We start from the raw sequence: 24,910 nt of genomic DNA, 5'->3' as shown, positions 1-24,910 counted from the left end.
TAGCATTAATACCTTCACAACATATGACATATAGGTAAGTCATAGGTCGTGTCCCGCATTTGTTACAGGATGCGACACTGAGCCCATATCTTTTCTGGCACATAAAAGCTGATTTGGTCAGCGGTCATGTGCCCCTAACAGCCGCGAGTGGATTAAATAAAAAAGAACTTAAACATGTTTGGTAACTAGTCCTGCAAAAAACAAGCCCTCATATAGATATTAACGGTAAAAAACAAGGTAATGACTTTGGGAAGAAGGGGAGCAAAAAATGGAAAATCCCGAGGTCATGAATGGGATAAAGTGGTTTTCGAAAAGTGGACCCCCAAACATTTCCTGCAATATAAAATAACAAAATCATATACTACTCACCCTCCATGGGTCCAGAGCCTGCTCTCTAGTCTTAGAGTTTTCGTTGCAGTGGTGATGCCATGTTGACAGCTCACATCACCGCTGTAACCAAACAATGAGCTCAGTAGATCAACCAAGGTAGACACCACTAGCCATTTGGCTCAGTGATTGTCTGCTGCGGTGATGTAAGCCATCAATGTGGCTTCACCGTTGCAGCCAAAACTCTGAGACGGGAGCAGCAGCGGAGAGCTGGCGTTGGACTGACTTGTCAAGTGTGAGTATTACTTGATTTAGTTCTCTTTATACTATAGGAAATTTTTTGAAGTTCACTTTTCTAAAAGTGGAAAACCTCAATTAGCAGCAACCAAAGGGTTGATGGCAGAGACATGAGTTACATCTTCTGCGTGAGGATTGCCTACAAAGCAGAAATGGCAGAAAGCCTCCACCAAGATGTCCTCATTGCTGAGTCTGATTGCACCTTTCCTGGGTTCTGCATCTATATGACTGTAGATAATCCCATGAACATATTGTAGGACCTTGATAAACACATAATATAGTCAGTGCCTGAGCTATACTAAGCTGTATAGAAAGGGTTAACAGAAGGATTGTAAGGCAGTGCATAGCTGTTTATTACATACCTGGCAGAACAGAACAGCTCTTTTCTATTCAGTCCATTGACGTACTGCAGTAAATGTCAGCGCAGGGCATCCGGGTCCGTCCCATTGTAAATACAGTTATCACTTTACTTTTCTTTGCTCCGCATTGATGTCAGGTATTGCTTTTTTTTTTTTCTATTCTCAGCTTGAACTCATCACAGAGGAGAGAGAAAAAGTATAAACTGGTGTTCTAATTGTATTTAAAATATATTCAATTACTCCCTTGTCACTTTGATGAATGCCGTATTTACGTGGCATAGCAGTAATGTATTCATTTTAAGGCTTCTGAATCTGCAGACAGATAAACGAAGTACTAAATTAGACAATTAAATTGAACAAGAAGATCCATTCCTTCCTTTCATGTGCGTTTCTGCATTTCGCTTATATTGTTTTTTTTTAAGTGAACATGTGCCATATTCATTTCAGTTTGCTATGAATATAATTATTATAGCCAGTCCCGTATTGTAGGAAGCGCTGTATATAAGGCGGCATTTACACGTCAGTGCCTCCAATACATGTGACAGTTATCCCATGTGCTGGAGACACTTACACACGTTGACCCATTTAAATCTATGGGTCTGCACACATGTCCATGTGTTCACACTGACCGCGTGACCTACATGTGGACATGTTGTCACGAGCGCTTCGGAGATGACAGGCTATCATCCTGCATCAGGCCTCAGAAGGTCTGAGCGTCTGTCCACACAGACTGCTCCCTGAACCATCTACCTCTAGGACCCAGCATCGACCTCCTTCTGCCCTGAGAAGTTTGGATCTATTTAGTTAGTGGCTCAGCTGTGACCCAGTGCGGGTAATAGCTTCATTTCCACTTCTGCTTGCTAGAGTGTTGGACCTTTTCAGAGTGCTCCAGTTTGGTGTCTGGAATCCCTCTTCTGGTTTCCGTATCTGGCGATTCAGCTAAGTGTTCCCCTGTTTGTCTCACCTTACAGTCTTTAGTTTAGCAGAGACTGCCTAGCGTGCATCTCCTCCCGTTCCCTATTCAGGACTAGGCCCCAGGGAGATTCAGGGCCCCAGGTTTCGGTTCGGCGATTGGTGAGGAACCAATATAGGGACTCGGTAGGAGTTCTAGGGAGAGATTAGATCAAGTCTAGGGGTCTCCAAATCCCTTCCTTAGTGTCTGGGCCCAATTCCCCATTATGTTATACTTGGTTTTCTCTCACCGTGCGTGACACATGTCCGTTTTTCTCCAGCAGTAATACAACACGTGCACACTTATAACATAACGTTTGTCAGACGTGTGACATCCATATGAAACGTACCAGAATAGAATGCAGAATATGAATGAGATAAGTTTAGATGATCTATATAAGGGAACTGAAGGTAAACTAATCAAATTCACAGACAATGCAAAGCTAGGCGGGATAGCTAACACTAGAGAAGACAGGAAGGATTCAGAAGGATCTAGATAAGCTTGAACAATGGGCAGCAACTAATTGAATGGTATTTAATAGGGAGAAATGCAAGATTCTACACCTTGGCAAGAAAACGAAAATCACATCTATAGAATGGGAGGAATAGAATTAAGCAACAGCACATGTGAAAAAGACTTGGGTATACTAAGAGATCACAGACTGCACATGAGTCTGCTTAGTCTTTGCTGATTATTAAAAATTGGGAGAACATTTTTTGTAGGGTCACTCCATATCTACAGATGAAACCATAAGCTTACATACGCTACATAAAAAGACACGTATGCATGTTTTTCTCAATATCTGACATGAAATCAGAATAAACCTTTCCCAGTTTAGGTCAATTAGGATTACTATAACTATTAATATTTGCCAAATGCCAGAATAATGAGAGAGAGAGAATGTTTTAAGGCATTTTTATTACTTACTGCAAAAGTCAAAAGTTCCCATACATTTCATTAGTATTTGGTACCGTTGCCCTTAAACTGAATGACTTAAAGTTTGGAATATCCTTCCACAAGCTTCTCACAATAGTCGGTTGGAATTTGTGCCCATTCCTCCAGACAAAACTGCTGCAACTGATCCAGGTTTGTAGGATGCCTTGCTCGCACCGGCCTTTTCAGCTTTGCCCATAAATTTTCAATAGGGTTGAGATCAGGGCCTTGTGATGGCCAGTCAAAAACATTGACTTTGTTATCCTTAAGCCACGCTGTTACCATTTTGGCACTATGCCAATTTAGAAGACCCATTTCCTCCCAATCTTTCATTTCCTGGCTGACTTCTTGAGACGTTGCTTCAGTACTGTCACATAATCTTATTTTCTCGTGATGCCATCTATTTTGTGAAGTGCAGTCCCTCCCGCAGCAAAACAACCCCATTACATGATGCTGCCACCCTTGTGTTTCACAGTTGGGATGGTGTTCTTAGGCTGTTCTTAGGCTTCCAAGCTTCTCCTTTTTCCTCCAAATGTAACGATGGTCATTATGCCCAAAAAGTTCAATTTTAGTTTCATCAGACCACAGGACATGTCTACAAAAATTAAGGTCTGTGTTCCTGTTTGCATTTGTAAACATTAATCTGGCTTTTTTATGTTTCTTTTGGAGTGATGTCTTCTTCCTGGCAGAGTGGTCTTTCAGCAAATGTTGATACATTACTTTTTTCACTGTGGATATTGACACAATCTTACCAGCTTCCGCCATCATCTTCACAAGGTCTTTTGCTTTTTTCCTTGGGTTGATATGCACATGTTGGACCAAACCACAAACAAAAAGCACATAATGACAAATGTGCAGAAATACCTTGCAGTAAGACGTCTTACTGTAAGGTATTTCTGCACATTTGTCATTCTGTGCTTTTTGTTTGTGTTTCGGTCAGTGGGTGGTGTGAACATTGTCCAACAGACTTGTTCACATTTGTGCATGTCACATGTGTTTTTAATACATGTTGGACCAAAGCACGTTCATCTCTGGGACACCGAACTCATCTCCTTCCTGAGCGGAATGAAGGCTGGACATTCCCATTCCCATGGTTTGTACTTGAGTAAAATTGTTTGTACAGATGAACGAGGAACCTTGAAATTGTACCCAAGGATGAGCCAGAGTTGTGCATGTGCACAATTCTCTTCCTGAAAACTTGGCTCATTTCTTTAGACTTTCCCGTGATGCTACACAAAGAAGCAGTGTGTTTCAGGTGTGCATTAAAATATATCCACTGGTGTGTCTCTAATTAACTCAGATGTTGCCAAAAATCCTATTATAAGTTAACAAACATGACATCATCATACGGGCAGTCCAGAAATGTTAAAAGGCATAGCAATCATAGTGTATGTAAACTTTTGGCCTTGCAGTAATAAAAATGCCTTAACACATTCTCTCTCTTTCTCATTATTCTGGCATTTGGCAAATATTAATAATTATAGTAATCCTAATTGAACTAAAATCGGAAAGGTTTATTCTGATTTCATGTCAGATGAGAAAAACATGCATATGTGTCTTTATATATAGTGTATGTAACCTTCTAGTTTTGACGCTATCTATCTACTGTATTTTTTGGACTTGCTGTATTACACCTCTCTCCCGTAACCTCTGATCCATGCAAATGGCTTGAGTCATAGCCTCCTCCAAGGATCTGGGTGGTGAATGGAGAGAAAAAGCGTCCTTAAGATGATCCGACAGTCTCCTCTTGAACTGACATCTTAGCGCAGTCATCCCAGGTCACTTCAGAGGACCATCATCTAATCTCTGAGCAATACCATTCAGCAGTGAGTTTACCCTGGGAAAAGAGACCCATGACTGTGTCCTCTGCCATCTGCCACCCTGACCCGGTCCAGTTCTTCAAAAATCAGTCCTAAGGCCTCAAAGAACCTATCCACTGACACACGTTCAGGGGCAGAGGCAGGTAAAGAGAAAGCCCACAACTGGGGACCCTCCTGCAGTAACAAAATAATTATCCCCACCCGTTGACTCTCCTCTCCAGAGGATCGGGTTCTAAGAAAGAATGGCAGCTTACAACTCTCCCTGAACATACGGAATTTCTCCTTTTCTCTGGAGAAGGTATCTGGAGAGTTCAGGAGAGTGTAGCAACACATCTACAGGGTCAGAGTGCTTACAGGTAGATTGGGGAATAGAACCCTGAAGGGTGTTAACCGTCACAGAAAGCTCCCTTTGTAGTTGGCTATGGGACGTGGCCAGGGTCCTATGTTCCACAGACAAATCCTGCATCATTAGCGTCAGACTAGACTTCTGATCCACCAAGGTACGTCCATGGGGGTGGAGGGCAATGAATATTAATTTCTCTTTAATCATAGTATCTTGGTATGATTTCCTCCCAACCCCGGTCCTGGTATGCATGGCCCCATCCTTATAATTGGCCCCCACTCCCATCTCCATACTCGTATGCATGGCCCCATCAGAAAACTTTAAAAAAACAAACCATTACACTTACCAGGTGCTCCCCTGCAGCGTCCTGCTCCAGTGCCAGCAACTGCTTTATGCTTGTAAGCAGCACATGGCAGGGACGTCATGCGCTGCTCACAAGCAGAGCACAGCTGCCAGAATACTCACGGGACTGTGCGCGCATAGAGCATTGAGTATGCATTGATCTTCAAGTAGCGCTCAGTGCCAGCCACTGGCTTCCTGCTGCTGCCGGTTGTCACATGAGCTGCTACGTAAGAGAGATGAATATTCATGAATATAATAAATATTTTGCCCCCTGAAGAAGTATGGACGAAACGTGCGTCGGAGTGGAGGGATACGGCACTGACTCCACACACTTAGTAAATATATTTTGAGAGGTTATACATGTCTGCACTTGCACTTTTCTAGTTGTGGATTCACTGACTTTGCTTCAGTAAATTGCTATACCAATACTCAGGGCATTCTTTAGGCAAATTGCATTGGCAAGCTTTGTTACATATGAGACTTAGTTATACAGCGCGTTCTGCCTTTAGTATACAGTATTTTATTCACATTGCACAATTGTGCCTCTAGTATTGTTCTTTACCAACAGACTGCTCCTCTCTATAGATTTGCTTCACTTTATTATTACTTTGTACTCAGCAGTGTGTTTAAAGGAGTCTGTAGCCTTAAGTGTCTCTCACATCTGAGGTCACTATTTTTTGCTTTTATCTCTGTTTTTGTAATTAAAAATGTAATTAAATGTTATCTAGTTATAAATTATTTTTTTGATTTGTGCTTTTTCTGTTCACTCCTTCCTGGCTATGGGATTTAGTGAAACAGACGAGATACATACACCCTTTCAAATGAATGTCTGAACATCGGGTGTTTCCAATGCTTTCATCTGCGAGAAACACTGGCTCTAATTGGCGTTAACTTTTCAAGTTACCTTCGGTCAGAGCATTGCGATTCCCACGCTATCATCTGTATGACATGTATGTATGCCAGCATCTGTGATCGGCTGTAAAAATTTTACTTTCATCAGCAGGCGCCTGTGCAATAAACATATACTTTTTTTTTTTTTTAAATGGCATGTGGTTCCCTCTATTTTTGACAACCAGCGTGAGCTCTCAGTTGTCAGTATTCTCTTGATTGGTTGTCAAAATAGAGGGGCCCCAAGCCATTTTTTAATAAAAAATAACGGCATGGGTTCCCCTGTATTTTTTATAACCAGCCAGGCAAAACTGACAGCTGCAGCAGACTGCAACCCTCAGCTGCCAGCGTTAACAAGGCTGGTTATCAAGAATAGAAAGGTCCCCATGTTTTTTATTTAAATAAATAATTTAAAAAACAGCATAGGTCCCCCCCTATTTTTTGACAACCAGCCAAGCAAAAGCAGACAGCTGGGGGCTGGTATTCTCAGACTGGGAAGGGACCATGAATATTGGCACCCCTCCAGCCTAAAAATAGCAGCCCGCACGATCCCCAGAAAAGGCGCATCCATTAACCTTTTTACCGCTGGTCACATCAGCTGCCTCACGCGCAGTGTATGAGAGCGTGGGAACCGCAGCGATCTGACCGGCAGTGGCATGAAAGGTTACCAGAACCACGGATCAGAGCCTGTGTTTCTCGCGTTGTCACACAGATGACAGCATGGGTAACACCCAATGGTCAGTCTGCTGAACCCGAGCAGTAACACAGACTCCCTAGCTTCCTAGAGAAGACCATGTTCGTGGTCTGTGCCTGGACACTAGGTTTTCGGTATGGATCCCGAACTTTACCTTTTGGGTTCGCTCGCCTTCACTGCTTCCTATTTTTGGACAATTTTCTTAGACTTTTATCCCACATATTACTGACATAGCACTGCATCTATACCATCTGCCTTAATTCTACCATATAGCATCAAAATAATACTACCTTAGGACCTACATGATGCTACCATAAATTACGTACAGTATATACTAAACTGTAAGATCTGCAGCAGATAAATAGTGATTGTATCAAAACTGCAGCAAGCAGCCCAGTAAGGGACACATCACTGGAATCAGGGTCTCTGCCCCTATATCATGATGCCCTCAGATGTGGTTGCAAAAACCTGGTTTAGGTTCTATATAAAACCCCTCTAACGCTTTCTTGAGTCTTTTATCTCCGTTTTCTTCACCTCGGCTCTCACCATTTTACATAACACAGTAGCAGCACAGCAGAAGCATCAGCAAAATATACGTCTCACCTGTAGAGAGAAAGCGGAAGATTTGCTGGCTTAAAAACAGCTTATCTAACAGTAGTTATGGGTCACGGCGTAGGGTAAAAATCTCAGCATCTTACCCGCTTTCCCAAAGTATGCACTGCCGAAAATAGTAAGAAATTCTGTAAGCGAGAGATTATCCCGGAGAATGTTGCCACAATAATTCCTGCGGCTACAGTATAATAAATGAGTTCTGCATGAAGGGCAAACATGTTATTAGCACCAAAGGTACAGTGTATACTATAAAGGGATTAGGGTGGATTGCCCGAAGTTTATACATTTGACGACTGATTGAGCTGCTGTTACATACTATATGTTACATTTATGTCAAGCTTTTTTATTTCCATAGTAATGATGATGGTTGAAGAAATGGTAAAAGAAATTTAAAAAAAAAAAAAAATTTTTGTGGCATTTTGTGCTTTTTGAAATTTTCTTGCGTTTTTTTTTTTTTTTTTGCAATGATTTTTCTACAAATAATTCCAAAATAGACTTCTCATGTTCACAAAGAGTTCTTTGGATGTGGAAAAATCTGACAACTTTTTCAAGATTAATCCCCTTTTAAAAACACACAGTAGTTTTTGTTGTTGTTTTATTTGGTGTCTTTTTTTATTGACATATATGTTGAAGAGTATTTTTTATTCTAAATGTCCTCTCTTTATAGCTTTTTTTTTTACTTGACAGTGTCACGTTTGGAGTTGATTGCCTTGCGGATTCAGCCTCATCGAAGTCACATTACAATTTTGCTTTCCTCTTCTAGGTTTTCAAAACATCATTGAAAAAAAATACAAAAAGCGAAACTACATATTTATTTATTTTACTCACTTAAATAGCGCCATTAATTCCACAGCACTTTACAGACATCATCATCACTGTCCCCATTGGGGCTCACAACATAAATTGCCTATTACTATGTCTTTGGAGTGTGGGATGAACACAGGGAGAACATACAGGGTGTGTGCACACGTTGCGGATTCTGCTGAGGATTTTTCCGCCCAGATTTGTCAAAATCCGCAGGTCCAATGATCTGCGGTTTATCTGCGGATTTACTGTGGATTAGCCTGCGGTTTTCCCCTGCGGTTTGACACCTGGTAATGGAGCAGGTGCCAAACCACTGCGGAATCCGCACAAAGAATTGACATGCTGCGGATTTAAACCGGCGCGGAAAATTCCGCAACGTGTGCACTGCGTTTCTCTATTTACATAGACTACTGTACAGCGCAGCAGAAACTGCTGCGGATCCGCAGGGACAAATCCGCTGCGGATGCGCAACGTGTGCACACACCCACAAACTCCTTGAAGATGCTGTCCTTGGTTGGATTTTAGCTCGGGACCCCAGCGTTGCAAAGCAGCACTGTTAACCACTGAGCCACCATGTTAACCACTGAGTCACCGTGGTAACAACTGAACCACTGTGCTAACCACTGAGCTCACATTCTTGTATGAACAGCAAAGTGGATTTTCCATAGAAAAGAAATAGGAAGAGTAAGCAAAGTGTATTCAAAGTGTTTTTTGATGTGGATTTTGAAGCAGATCTGCTCCAAAATCCTCCTTAAAAAAACTCGGCGTGAAGGTAGTCTTAATAACAGTTTGGGTATCTGATTTCAGAAGCAGAATTCAAACATCCATTGCAAGATCTGTAAGGAAAAGTGTAGTTTTACACAACAGCCATTCAGATGGATGTTCCCTGACAGAGCAGTTACAAAGGGTTTGTCCATTACTTTATATTGATGACCAATGCCAAGGACAGGTCATCAATATCAGATTGGTAGAGGTCAGACACCGGGCACTTCCACCGATCAGTTGTTTTCAGTGCCGGCTGTGACCAGATGTTGGCAGTTGCGGATCTGAACAGAATAGCTCCGGCAACTACGTAGTGTCCGCTGCCGGGTACTGCCCATCCGTCCCTATTGGAATGAATAGAAGTGGACTTGTAGTACTGGGCAGTGGCCACTACACAGTTGGTGGAGCTGTGCTGAATAGATCTGCAGCTGCTTACATCTGGTGATGGCCGTCACTGAGAACAGCTGATCGGTGGAAGTTCTGGGTGTCTGTCAATATTGATGACCTGTCTATAGGATTGGACAGCAATGTAAAAGTAGTGCAGCAACTCTTTAAACATGTCAAAAAAGTATAATAATGGAGACACAAGTGCTATGAAACTTACTGATGGCTAGAGATGAGCGACTTTGCCTTTTTTAGGGTCGAGTCGGGTTTCATGAAAACCGACTTTCTCAAAAGTCGAGTCGAACGAAATCGGCTGACTATAGGGAAAAGTCGGGAAAAGTCATGAAACATGAAACCCAATGCAAGTCAATGGGGAGAAAAGTCGGCAGTGAGTGGAGGACAGGAAACACACCTGGCATGAATTTTAACCCTAGAGGCGGCGAAATCTCTCTCTCTTCTCTCTCTCCTCTCCCACTCCAGCTACTCTCCGCTTCTCTCATTGGCTGAAAAAAGTCACATGCAAGCATTCGGCGAAACCCAACTTTGGCGCTTGGGTCGCCGACCGCATGGCCGACTTCACACTGTGGTCGGGTTTCGTTTCATGAAACCCGACATTGGCGAAAGTCGTCGACTTTTGAATCTGACCAACCTGTTTCGCTCAACTCTACAGATGGCCCTTCCTGTGAATGTGTCGGGGGTAAAGAAATGAGATTGTGGGCCGAATGGGCTAATGCCCATCATGTGTGAAGTACTATCTCCATAATACAGCAGGAGATCAAACATGGACACACTGAGTGACACTGTATATACACTCCAGAAGAGAGAGGACCTCACTGATCATAAGAGCTTACACTCTACATGATAGAAAGAGGACCCCACTGATCATAAGGATTTACACTCTACAGAAGAGAGAGAAGACCCCACAGACTTTAAGAGCTTACACTCTACAGAAGAGAGATAGAGGACCCCGCTGACCATAAGTGTTTACAGTCTACAGAATTGAGAGATAGAGGACCCTGCTGATCATAATATCATACACAATTCGAGGGAAAGGGGTGAGGTAGAGATAGTGGGAGTTGGGGGACTCCGCTGACCATAAGAGCTTATAGTCTACAAGAGACAGAGACTTACCCTGTGATTCTGGGATGGAAAAAGACTGCTATACGAACCGTTCTCCACTGGAAACCACTGATCGGTGATGTCCCAGGTACTGACCACAAATGTACAAGGCATGATAATCCTCTAGATGCCGTGTCATATGACGTTAGCCCGCTTTATGATGTTTCCATAGTGTGGGATATGTTGCTGGGCAAGTTTTTTTTTTTTTATAATCAAACATCAAAATGTTTTTAATTGCGTGAAACACAAACTGCTCCACTCATCTCAACTTAACAGCCATCTATTTAGTGGACAGTTTCCTATGCAAGTACTATGTGCTTGCAAGCAGTTTACTATACAGCTTAAGAGTCCTTGTGCTTTTAATCATACTTCAGAGCAGTCTTGGACTGGCCCACAGGAGAACCGCAGAATCCTCCGGTGGGCCTCTGCTCAAGAGTGGGCCACCACCCTCTTATATGAGCATTGCTTGGCACAATATACTTGGATCACTATGTACAGACAAAGGCGGCATCTCATTCATTTATAATCTAACCAGTTCACTGTTACATAAATTTGTGAATGAGCATAATGTCACATTTGATGTGACTGAAAAGTGGGGCCCTGGCATTGGTTACTGCTGGGTTCATGGCACCCTAGTCCAACGTTGCTGCAGAGGCAAAACTGCCTCTTCTTGCTGTATCAGAGGGTGCGTGGTTTGGGCCAGTGGCTAAGTCATACGCCAATCAAAGCTCTCAATCTTCAGAAGCACAGCTCCCTCTGACAAGCAGGAAGCTTGGAAAAGCGGAGATGTATGTTCTGAAGAACAGGTATGAGTCAACCCCTTTATGTATTGTTAGCAATTTTTTTTGTTATTAATGGGAACCTGTCATCAGGATTGTGCACAGTAATCTACGGACAGTGTCAGGTCGGCGCCATTATGCCGATTAGAATGACACCTTGGTTGATGAAATCCATATCGTGGTTGTTGTTTAATCGGTATTTGTAGTTTTCAATTAATAAGATTGTCGTGCTCCGGGGTGGGGTTGTGGGCAGGGATGTGGGCGGGGCATTATTTTGTGCTCTGCTTACATATTCATCTATATGGCTTACAGCCATATACAGTAGAGCTAATACCTGCCATGAGTCTTCTTGGGAATGATGCAACAAGTTTTTCACACCTGGATTTGGGGATCCTCTGCCATTGTTCCTTGCAGATCCTCTCCAGCTCCATCAGGTTGGATGGTGAACGTTGGTGGACAGCCATTTTCAGGTCTCTCCAGAGATGGTCAATTGGTTTTAGGTCAGGGCTCTGGCTGGGCCAGTCAAGAATGGTCACAGAGTTGTTCTGAGGCCACTCCTTTGTTATTTTAAATGTGTGCTTAGGGTCATTGTCTTGTTGGAAGGTGAACCTTCGGCCAAGTCTGAGGTCCAGAGCACTCTAGAAGAGGTTTTCATCCAGTATATATCTGTACTTGGCCGCATTCATGTTTCCTTCAATGGCAACCAGTCGTTCTGTCCCTGCAGCTGAAAAACACCCCCATAGCATGATGCTGCCACCACCATGTTTCACTGTTGGGATTGTATTGGGGCAGTGTCTGGTTTTATCCACACATACGGCTTAGAATTATCACCAAAAAGTCCTACCTTCGTCTCGAAAGCTTGCAATGTGTTACCATCTTTTCAGTTATCCATTAAAAGGTAATCAACCACTGAGGACTCTCAATTCTAAATATTCTTCTATTTACTGGCTAACACAGTACAAAGATATATATCTTTCCTGTACATAATGATAGTAATTAGAAATGAGCGAGCGTGCTCGTCACTACTCGTAATTTGCTTGAGAATCAGTGTGCTCGGGATACTTGTTAATCGGCAAGCATTTTTTTAATGTTTGAGTGGGAGCTCGAGTCCCCACCCTGCATGTTTTGCGCTTTTTAGACAGCTAATGAACATGTGGGAATTGCCTACCAGTCACTGTAATGCCATGAATATCTTGGTTGTGGCATTACTGTGATTGGCTAGCCGCATAGCATCATCAGGTCTATACAAGACCCTTGAAGCCATGCGCAGGACAGTGTATCCCAGAAACAGGCAGAATAGGAAGAGGTTCTGTTCAGAGAGGGACAGAATTGTAGCTGCATATTAGCCAGGAATTTAATCACGTTTATATTTATTTTAAGTACAAAAACAGCCCTTCTTAGGACTAATTATAATAAATATTATACAGCATTTTTACTGTGCAGTTGTGCGTCAAAAGCATACACAAGAACTTGGTTGAATCTCAATAGCATTGCTATACTGATACTGTAGTCATAAATGTCCATCTGAGGTGTTCAAATTTGCTTGGCATTGTAATACTGCAATTTTTGTTCACCAGTGACATTTTATACTGCATTTACTGTGCTAGAGTTGGGCCTCAAATCCCCACAAAGAAGATTGTTTGTTACAAAAAATTGCATTGCTATACTGATACTGCAGGCTTATAAGTCCATCTTAAGTGGGTACATGTTGCTGGCATTGTAATACTGCAATTTTTTTGAGCAGTGAAATTTTCTACAGCATTGTTCATGCTAGAGTTGGGCATTGAAACTCCCCAAAAATGGCTTGTTAAATCGCATTGCTATATTGTTACTGCAGTTTTATACGTCCATCTGAAGTGGACATGGTTTGCTGGAATGGTTATACTGCATTTTTTTTAGCAGTGAAATTTTATACAGCATTTATTATGCTACAGTTTGGCCTCAAAATACAAAAAAAAAAAAAAAACACCTTTGGTGTCAAATAGCATCGCTATATTGATGCTGCAGTCTTATATGTCCATCTGAAGTGGGCAAAATTTCTTTTTCAGCAGTGATATTTTATATGGCATTTTTCATGCAAGAGTTGGGCCTCAAAACACACACATAAAAAAGTTTAACCCCTTAACCCCCTGGAGCTTTTTTCGGTTTTGCATTTTTGTTTTTCATTCCCCTTCTTCCCAGAACCACAACTTTTTAATTTTCAGTCAATATGGACATATGAGGGCTTGTTTTTTGCGGGAAAAGTTTTACTTTTGAACGAGATACCATTGATTTTACCATGTCATGTACAAGAAAATGGGGAAAAAAATTACAAAGGGCAGTGAAATTGCAAAAAAAAATGCAATCCCACACTTGTTTTTTGTTTGGCTTTTTTGCTAGGTTCACTGAATGCTAAAACTGACCTGCTATTATGATTCTCCAGGTCATTATGAGTTCATAGACATCAAACATGTCTAGGTTCTTTTTTATCTAAGTAGTGAAGTAAAATTCCAAACTTTGTTAAAAAAAAATTGCGCCATTTTCCGATACCCGTAGAGTCTTCACTTTTTGTGATCTTGGGTTCGGTGAGGACTTATTTTTACGTGCCAAGCAAACATTTTTATTGATACCATTTTAGTGCAGATGCGATGTTTTGATCACCCGTTATTGCATTTTAATGCAATTTCACGGCAACCAAAAAAAGTAATTCTGGCACTGACTTTTTTTCTCACTACGCTATTTAGCGATCAGGTTAATCCTTTTTTTATTGATAGATCGGGCGATTCTGAACGCAGCTATACCAAAAATGTGTATGTTTTATTTTATTTTAATTGTTTTATTTTGAATGGGGTGAAAGGGGGGTTATTTGAATTTTTATTTTTTTTATATTTTTTAAAAACATTTTCCTTTTGGCATCCCTCAATAGTCTCCATGGGAGACTAGAAACTGGCACAACCCAATCGGCTCTGCTACATTTAGGCGATGATCAGATCGCCTCTATATAGCAGATTTACTCACTTGCTATGAGCGCTGACCACTGGGTGGCGCTCACTGCAAGCCAGCACTGACAACCATAGAGGTCTCCAGGAGACCTCCGAATGTCATGCCAACAGATCGGTAATCCACGATCGCATGACAAGGGTCACTGGTGTGCGTATTTCCGGCCCGATTGCTGGAAGCGCTTGTTCAATGTCGCTGCCAGTGTTTGACAGCAGCATTTAACTGGTTAATAGCCACAGGTGGATCACGATTCCACCCACGGATCTTGCAGGCACATGTCAGCTGCTCAAAACAGCTGACGTGTCCTGGGACAGATGTGGGCTCACTGTCGTAGCCCACAGTAAAGGGAGGGAGTCCGACATCAGCGTAATATTATGCCTCAAAAACACAAAAAACTTTGGTTACAAATAGCATTGCTATATTGATACTGCAGTCTTATATGTTCATCTGTACTGGGCAAAGTTTGCTGGCATTGTAATACTGTCTGCAATGTTTTCTCAACAGGGATATATCATATGTAATTTAGAATGGGAAAGGAGTGTGGTAAGGGACAGGTAGGTCATTGCAGAGACCAAGGCTGTGGGCAAGGTGAAACTGTGCCTGCTGTGAGATCACAACAAACACACACATCATGTCGATCTGGCTTACTGTCGCACTTTGTAGGGAGACCTGGGAAACCACTCTTGAAGCCAGACCAGAGTGAAAAGGTTGTTGGATTATTAGCAGATAATGCTTCCAGTCACACTTCCAGCACCACCATGTCTTCCACACAGTCCAGTCTCAGTAGCTGTGATTCTGGACCACATAATCCTTACCCTGATCCTCCTTCTTCCCACCATGCCAAGTGCTAGGAGACAAGTGATCCCAAACTTGGACTCTCGGAAGAGCTGTTCACATTTCCATTTATAGATTCTGGCTTCTTGCCCTGCCCGTTTCTCCTTTAGGAGCTTGCATGTAGAGATGCCCAAATGTTTGCGCAGCCAACACTCGCAGGAAGGCGATGATGGGAAAATGCAATAATGCTGCTCTCAGATTGGGCGGCAAAAACTTGGTGACAGATTACCTTTTAAATTTCCAAAATGTTTAAAAACAATTGTAATTGCGTGAGCTGAATGCACCCAGTATAAAACTCCTTTTTCAGGAGCTGGAGTTTTGCTTTGTAGTTTTTCTATTTTTTGTATTTTGTAAACACATTTGTTATGGGATCTATCATTTTTGCTTGGCATATAACTACTAAAAAAAAAATCACTTAAACAAATCATTCACACTTTGTCACATTGAAAAACAAAACAAGAATAAATGCTGTACTCTGTTATTAATTACGGTATATTAGAAATCGATGGTGAAAGCCAAAAAGGTTGTCAGCACAGGATCGCACCAGGAAAGAAGTGAATGTTATACAGCTGTTTATACGCCGCTGACACTTAATGACAAATCTCTGAATGGAGAGATACAAGAATGAGCAGATTTCCGGGTGAAGTTTGAAATGTCAAAATTTAATTGCCATTTATTTCTGACATCAGCGCCGGGTAATAATCATATACATTCACAATGGCAGACAATAAAAACAATGGCAATTTTGAGGAATATAATGGGAATTAGTTGCTTTATTGAGCACCAAACAGGCTCTGTTTTATTCAGGAACAATTAGCCAGCTGTAGTTATCGCAACTTAATAGAAGGAGCGCTCCACGCAACTTTACTATTTATTATCAAACACTTCTACTGAAAGGGGAACTGTACATCTAAGAATTGGGACTGAATTGAGCAGTTGATTCCAGTGGTAACTGTGGTCACTTTTTTCTTTTCGTTTTGCCGAGTCACCGGCTGTGACCTCGGAATGTCATGAATGTGGAACTTCTGCATTATATAAACCTGCTAAATAATGCATGTGTCCCTCTCACCTTCTATGTGTACACAATCCAAGACGGGCTGCCGAGTCAGCAGCCTTCCACTCTCCTATAACCCCTTCCATCAGTTTTCCTTATCCAGGCAATGTATAGACTGGTGAACCTTGCGCCATCATGTACGAGCCATAGGGCCATGCTCACGAGTTGGGATATTGACCTTCATGTCTAACTTTTCAATGGCTTATTCTGTCGATTTCACCGTCGCTGCACAGGAATATCATTTTACAAACACTGCTCAAGCTGATGAAATTACTCCACAGGCGAGCGACTTCACCGACAACACTTTGTAATAATTGATATTTTTATAGCGCTCTTGGTGAATTGCCTTGTAGGTTAAATGATCCGTTGTCCAATGACCAAAATCAGGATTATGTCTGGAGCCTGTTTACATTAGCTGTCAGTGCTGGGCCGCTTCTGAAGCTTGGGAATACATAGTAATACATAATATCAATTCTGTGAGATATATTTTACATGGGTTATGTCATTGGATAATTGCTGCACATTTGCTGTCTGCAAAGAAGCTCTGAAAGCAAAAGAAAACTTAAGCATGTGCCACTTTCTTAAGGAAGTTACCATGTACAGTAAGTATCCCCTTAGTGAGGCTTCTGGGGTAACTATTGCAAGATTGTTTTGTTCTGGGAGAAGGCTAATTTACAGCATTTTCTGATGGAGCATTGCCAATCTCCTTAGCACAAGCCAGCCCCTCATTAAGCTATACAGTTGCAGTAGACATAATATGGGATTGGATTCATAATTAGTTTTCAAAGCTCATAGATACAAAGTTCTCTTGACGATCATGGAAGGTTTTTTAGAATGTCCCTCACATCAGTTGACCGTTGTTTTACCTGGTATGGAATCATTCACTTAAAGGGTTTATCCACAACTATTTTTTTTTAACTATGGACTTAAAAATAACAGGCAGGTAGTTGGCAACTACCTGCCTGTTCTACCCGGCGAGGGCACAAAGCAGTCATTGATCGCTCTTGCCAGAGATTCAGCTGCTTGACGTAAAACAGAGCAGCTCTTTCTCTTCCGAGCTGCTCTGTCAATGGGGCGTGGCTGCCGACATCATGCTGATTGATAACCGGCTCCTGCCTATTTTAACTACCTGCCTGTTCTACCCAGCTAGGGCACAAAGCAGTCATTGACGGCTCCTGCCAGCAATTTAGCTGCTTGACGTAAAAAGAGCAGCTCTTTCTCTTCTGAGCTGCTCTGTTGATGGTGGATGACTGCCGACCTCATGTTGATTGATAGCCGGCTCCTGCCTGTTCTAACTACCTGCCTTTTCTACCCAGCTAGGGCACAAAGCAGTCATTGATGGCTCCTGCCAGCAATTAAGCTGCTTGACATAAAAAGAGCAGCTCTTTCTCTTCTGAGCTGCTCTGTTGATGGTGGATGACTGCCGACCTCATGTTGATTGATAGCCGGCTCCTGCCTGTTCTAACTACCTGCCTTTTCTACCCAGCTAGGGCACAAAGCAATCATTGACGGCTCCTGCCAGCAATTAAGCTGCTTGACGTAAAAAGAGAAGCTCTCTCTCTTCCGAGCTGCTCTGTTGATGGGGCGTGACTGCCGACCTCATGCTGATTGCTAGCCAGCTCCTGCCTGTTCTATCTACCTGCTTGTTCTACCTGGCTAGGGCACAAAGCAGTCATTGACGGTTCCTGCCAGCAATTAAGCTGCTTGACTTAAAAAGAGAAGCTCTCTCTTCCGAGTTGCTCTGTTGATGGGGCGTGACGGCCGACCTCATGCTGATTGCCAGCCAGCTCCTGCCTGTTCTATCTACCTGCCTGTTCTACCTGGCTAGGGCACAAAGCAGTCATTGACGGTTCCTGCCAGTAATTAAACTGCTTGACCTGAACAGAGCAGCTCTTTCTCTTCCAAGCTGCGGTGTTGATGGGGTGTGATGGCCGACGTCATGCGGATTGATTCCCGGCTCCCTGCAGTTGAGCAGCGGCGAGGTGGCTATCAATCACCATGACGTCAGCAGTCACGCCCTGTTAATAAAGCAAAGTGTAAGATAAGCCGCTGCTTTGTCAACATGAAATCAACCACAAATCATTTAATCATTTCAAACAAAAATGGTGATGGATCCTTGGAGCAATTGGAGACTTCTGATGAGGTATTGTATTTTTTGTTATTTTAATAGATACTCATCAGCCAAATTTATTTTTATTTAACATCTGAACAACTTATTTATTGCTGTATTATCTTTTTTCCCCTCTGCCTAAATTGGTTTGATTGGTCCCCTAGTCGGCCTCCTATCTATTTTCGCAGCATTGTCTCAATAGATAAACAATCAATCCTTTATTATCAGCAGAACATAAACACGTAAACATTCCAAGCTCCAAGAATCCTATGCGAAACTACTTTCTCTATGCCATCTGTCAATAAACAGGAGATTGCAGGATACATATTGAAAAATTTCCAACATGGCAAATATATTTTCTAATTGATTTTCATTTTTATTATCCACATAATTAGAATTATCAGCAGGTAAAAAAATCAATATATATTGGATTGTCTCTATCGGATGACTAAACATTAACTATAACATATGGACCAAACAGAGCCAAAGTTTTTGTCATTTTGCGGCATTGCTTTTGCATCATCAGGGTAACTCTCCATAAATAGGAATTATATATGTTTTATTCACAGTCCTCAAGGGACGGCTTTCTACCATGGAATAGCCACTGGACTCCTCCGTTCACCTAAGTACAAATCTTACTCCAGTACTTGGGTATTTCTGGCATAAGGAACTCCAAAAGTTCTCATGAAATGCACAATTTGTGGGGTTGCACCCCTGAGGTGCCCCCCTCCTGCGAAACTTGCGTGGAAATACCAAAAGTGGCAAAAATGTTTGTGCAATTCTGCGTTGCGCAAAAAAGTTGGGGACTTTTCAAAACTTTTAGTATGGGCAATGTCGAAACCCTCCCAAACTTTAAAGTATTACTGACAAAAAGTTTTAATACAATATTTTATTACAGCATTTATTATGTCCACAGATAACAGTCTTTAATGTGTCATCTTTTTTTCCCTACTGCTGCAGAGCATCTTCACGGTAAGTAACACAATTCCTTCATATTGTGCGCTGCGTAATTATCTCTATACAATGAACGATCTCATTGCAATCCCAGAGGAATGGACAATTGGGTCACAATACTTTTCAGTGTTAGATATAAAAAAAAAATCACAAGCATCGATTTAGCATTGCTTTTTGTGCATTTTTTTGCCAAGTTTAGTATATTTTCCCCTATTTTTCATTTTGATTTTTTTTTTATGTATTTTTTGGGTTTAGGCTTTCCATATATCTTCACATGATTCATCTTTTATGGTTTTTTGAAAAGTTGCTGAATTTTTTCTCAAATGCACGCCATTTCCTACTGGAGTGATTTTACATATATAGGCCGGGTTATTTTTTTTTTTTTCAAACATTTTTGGAGACATTTTGTGAAATGTGTGACTTTTAGTACAAAAAAGGTGAAAGACAAAAAAAAATAGATTATTTTTGGCTTTTGTGCAAAATTCAAGAATCACGCGTGCCATTTTGATGAATTATAATCAACAAAAAACTAGGTGTATAACAAAACCCATTAGGGATGAAAAATTGTGATAATAAAATTACCCAAAGGGTAAATTGACCCAACTTAAGGGAAAATATGCTTAAAACTTGACTTTTATTAGAATTATTTAATATGGTATAACAAATAAAGATTAAAATCGCTAAAGTGGTATTGCTATGTGAATAAATTTATTCAGGATTCCTCTGTGAGATATCACTATCCTAAAGCTGACTTTTTCCGACCTAGTCTGCTAGTTTTTCAAAAGTATCTATGGCAAATCACTAAAGCTAACTTAAAATTTGCTCATACAGTAGCTTCCCAGACATGTTTCGCCATGACTAGCTTCATCAGGGGACACAGGCTAGATTTACAATCAAAGTCAAGTTTTAATCACATTATCCCTTACGTTGGGTCTATTTACCCTTTGGGTAATTTGTTCTTAAGATTCTGATGAATTTGGCCCAAAGAAACGGTAACAAATAACTCAAGACAAAAAAGAAAAGTGACTTTAAAAAAAAAAAAAAGCGAATGTTGAATCAGAGCCATAGTAGCTATAAAGTCAGGAGTGTGAGGCTCAGTAATGGTCTGACTTTAAGTCATTTTTTGTATTGTGGGAGTATTTGATAGAGTCGGCAGATGAATATGTAATTTTGCCTGATATTAAAGGCAAACATAGCAAAATATCTCCAATCCTATGGATAGGTAATAATTGCTGATCCTGAAAACTGGATTTTGGAGTATGTTGTGCTTGTAATATCTTCCATAAATATTGCAATATCCTTGATAAAATTTTTGGTTGTTCTTTGTATTTTTTGTTAATTATGAAACATTATAAATGTAAGGGTGTGTGCACACGCTGCGGAATGCTCTGCGGATTCGTCGGCGCGGATTTAGTAAAATCCGCAGGTCAGAAGACCTGTGGTTTATCTGCGGTTTATCATCTCTACAATGGAGCAGATGGCAAACCGCAGCGGAATCCGCAGCAAGAATTGACATGTCAATTCTTTTCTGCGGTTTTGAAACCGCAGCAAATCCGCGCCGCAGAAAATTCCGCAGCGTCTGCACTGCAGTTTCCATTTTGCATAGAAAATAAAGGTACTGTACATTGCAGCAAAAACTGCTGTGGATCCGCAGGGCCAAATCCGCTGCGGATCCGCAGCAGAATCCGCAGCGTGTGCACACACTCTAAGAAAAAAAAAAGTATAAAAATATATATGTTAGGTTCCGATTCATTCGTTGTAACACAGACGTTAATAAAACTTTCTATGGAGACTCGCCCATTTTACATGTACGGCAATTAAACCTCACTTATTCTCTGTGAAATGTGTTGTCCAGTGATAAATTATTCCAGTTCTCACAATATTTCTTTTCCCTCTCTTTATGAAACACCTAAATTATCATGCCACAAATTTTCTCTCCTCCGGCTTAGGCAAGTAACGTGCAAGTTATTAGCCGCTCACCTTGAAAGCGCATAATGCAAAATGATCACAATGTGCCTCTTTTCTATTGATTGACTGTGCAAGTGCCTTTATTTTGCCGAGAAATTGACTAATTTCTGCCGAAGTGTTGTAATTTTAATTTTAATGGTCTAATTAGAATTTAAATACAGGATATTGTATATTTTAAATGCAGATGTCTATTTGACAGCCAATTTTTTTCCCCTGCCCATTAGACTTGTGTTTTAATAATGCAGATAAGACAGAAGGAACTTTCACAGCTATTGATTTGCAAGAGTTTTTTATTGTTTTTTTTTTATAAAGAAAATTTGTGTTATTTTTCTTTTATACCTTTGTATTATCCTCTTAAAGAAGTTCTAACAGTAGTGGTCTATGCTAATGGGAGGCATTCAATATTTGATCAGTGGGGGTCTTACAAGTGTTTCCATTGTTTGCCAAAATCAAGCCATGGACTTTTTTTTAGAGAGGATCCCAGAGGTCTGATACCCACTGTGATGAGAGCTTTCCTGTGGATGAGAAATTAAAAGAAATGCCCTCTAGAGTCAATTTAAAGGTGACCTGTCAACAGTTTAAAATTGGCCAGTTTCTGCTGTTATGTTATTCGAGTTGATCCCTTGAGTATTCTCTTTTGTTTTAGCTGTTTGTCTTTTGTTTGTGTTTTTAAATACTCCATATCATTCCAGGGATCTAGACCTTTTTATTTAGTGCCAAATTTTATGGTTTTTACCAAGGGAACATAACTTAAAGAATTCTTTGCGGATATGTCTTTAGGCTACACTACATTACTATCGTTTAAGCAACTCTTCCTTCCGACATGTGATAGCTGGGAGGGAACAGGAGCTGTTGAATTCTAGGAGACCCAGTCAGATCCACTCTGTAACCAGGAAGATGCATTTCCACTGTAACTGGGGATAACTTACCAGTACCAGTTACAGGAAAAATCAGGCAAAAAAAAGTATTTAAATGTTAAAATTTTCCTCTTTCCACAAATGTCTTTTATGAGCTAATGGTGGGACAAACTATGTGAAAAAAAGTTAAAATAAAGGTTCTAATACCAGTTTGTGAGGCTTACAATAAATTTTGGCTCAACATGGGGGTGAAGTGGATTCACAAATCTCCAAGGTCAGGGTGGACACACAGGTCCAGGGCATTGATACAGAAGGTGTATTCATCCCCTTCATGACCCTTGATGTATAGTTACGTCAAAGGTTGTGTCCTTGCCTTTCAATTGGGCTGAGCCCACATCTTTTTCCGCACTTGACAGCTGATCTAATCAGTGTCATGTGCCTCTAACACAGCGTTTCCCAAACTCCAGTCCTTGCGGCCCCCCAACATGTCATGTTTACTGGATTTCCTTAGTATTTCACAAGTGATGGAAGTATCATCAAGGCATCAGGAATTCTCTCACATGTGTAACACTTTGGAAATCCTGAAAACATGACCTGTTGGGGTCCGCGAGGACTGGAGTTTGGGAACCACTGCTCTAACAGCTGTTAACCAGTTAAATGCTGCTGTCAATCACTGATTTCAAAAAAGCATTAACAGGCAATTTAAAAAGGCTAAAATGCAATAACAGGAGATTAAAACATCTTATGTACCCCAAAATGATATCAATAAAAATGTCAGCTCCGGTCGCAAAGAATAAGCCATCACCCAGCCCTAGACCCCGAAACATTGAGGCACTACAGGTCTCGGAAGAAGGCGAGATAAGCAGTTTTTTTCTTTCTTACAAATTTCTGATTTTTTTCATCATTTAAATTAAAAAAGCTCATGACTCTTACAGAAAACAATGGATCAAATTGAGCAGCTGCAGGTTATAGAATTCACAGCCTAATGTATCATTGTGGTACACCTTTAATAGCAGTTGAAAAAGCTTACAGCAAGCAAGATGTCAACCTGGGTAGATGGAGGTTATAGAATCCACAGCAGAACATAGTGAGAACAGACTCTAATAACAGTTTGTGATGCTTATAGCAAATGATGGGTTAACCTACAACAGATGCAAATGATGGAAATCACAGAAGTCTGGGAATATTAAAGTAACAGAAGAAACAGGTATAATAATAATCTCTAAACAGCAACTGAGCACATTAGAGTCAATACTCAGACACAAAGGTATGGCTTGCTAGGCCTTAAAGGGAACATGTCACCAGAAAAAATGCTAATAATCTGCAGATATGGGGTTAATCTGCAGGCTAATAATGCTATTATGCTGGCCGGTACCTGCACTTAGCCTAACGCTGCGGGGAAAAAAATTAACTTTGTTCCCGGCAGTCCCGGGGGCGGCGCAGGTTCAGTTTTTTCTGGTGACAGGTTCACTTTAAAAGACTTTGGTAGATGATATCACTGAAGAACACCGGAACACTTGTAAGACCTGATATGGAGTACAGCAAAGGGAGGCAGGCATGTGGGACAGGAACAGATCTCGGCTTTGAAGACTAGATAAGTGTGTAAGAAGATGCTAACGCATACTTGTCATTTCACCGAAAACCAGAATAAAATCTTGATCTTGCACCTCCTATCCCTACACCAAGTTACAGCTATACTTGGCGCATATATGTTCAAGAACCATCCAGATTTTCATGATTTATAAATTGAAATTCACTGTTTTCGAGTGTTTTGTTCATCTTAATCAGCATTCTGCGAATGCTATAAGTGTTGGAACTTCCTTTACTCTCCCTTTTCAGCAGCCCACCATTGGGCTTGCCATTCCTCAATGGCTTTACTGCCCCAAGCTGAAAGTCCACTTCTCCATATTCCGTCTGCCAGACCGAAAGTCACTGAACTTTCTGTAGTGATCCTATAGGCATCCAAGGCCAACCGCGCCTACCACACCATTAAGCAGTAAGGCTAGGTTCACTTCGCGTTAGTGCCATCCATTTAACGGATCCGTTAAACGGATGCGATAACGATGATGCACAAAGTCTATTTTTTTCTACGATCGCGTTAACGCATGGTAGCATTGCGATGGCATGCGTTAATATTAGAGGTCTATGCACAGCGAACGCTTCCGTTAGCTGTGCGTTCAACCTAATGTACCCGAAAACGTGGTAGACCCCGTTTGAAGGTGCGCCACAAAGTAACGGACCATCGCTAACGCATGCCGACTTTGAAATGCGTTAGGATGCGTTCCGATAATAGATGGCAATGGGGGCATTAACGGATCCGTTACATTGCGTTAGTGCCGCTTAGTAACGGATCCGTTAAACGGATGGCACCTAACGCGATGTCAACCCAGCCTAAGAACGCAAACTTCAGCCATTTTTATAGGAATACTATCTATTTGATATTTCTATGATCTCGCAGTCTAGAGAAGATCTTATTCTACATGTAGATATTCTCAGTTAATAAGGTAATTCATTTTAACTCCCAGTCAGCGGCAGGAGGGTGACCATGACTGTCAGGTCTGTGAGAAAAGTCGACAATGGTCAAACCCAAGCTAAAATCTCAAACTCGACAGTTCAATCGTGTGACCACGGCACTAGAGTTCAGACCTACACTGTGGACACTTGCTCAATTAATTTCCTCTATAAATACATTAGAAGAATATAAATGACTCGTCCTTTTTTTGTCCTGTGGGGTGGTAA

The 24,910-nt window shown here is 41.3% G+C and overlaps 1 long non-coding RNA gene across 1 annotated transcript in view; it reads left to right on the top strand.

Annotated features, from left to right (window-relative positions):
* The window catches only part of LOC141088210 (uncharacterized), a 110,007-nt gene extending 90,272 nt beyond the window's left edge, over positions 1-19,735 (top strand). The window contains exon 3 of the long non-coding RNA XR_012231854.1: positions 19,353-19,735. This is a non-coding gene — a long non-coding RNA (uncharacterized lncRNA). The remainder of the gene's footprint in view (positions 1-19,352) is intronic.
* The last annotated feature ends 5,175 nt before the right edge of the window (positions 19,736-24,910 follow it).

Source organism: Dendrobates tinctorius, unplaced genomic scaffold (assembly GCF_039654945.1).
Source record: "Dendrobates tinctorius isolate UK_male_01 unplaced genomic scaffold, ASM3965494v1 ptg000038l, whole genome shotgun sequence".
NCBI lineage: Eukaryota > Metazoa > Chordata > Amphibia > Anura > Dendrobatidae > Dendrobates > Dendrobates tinctorius.
This window is presented reverse-complemented; position numbering and strand designations above follow the sequence as displayed.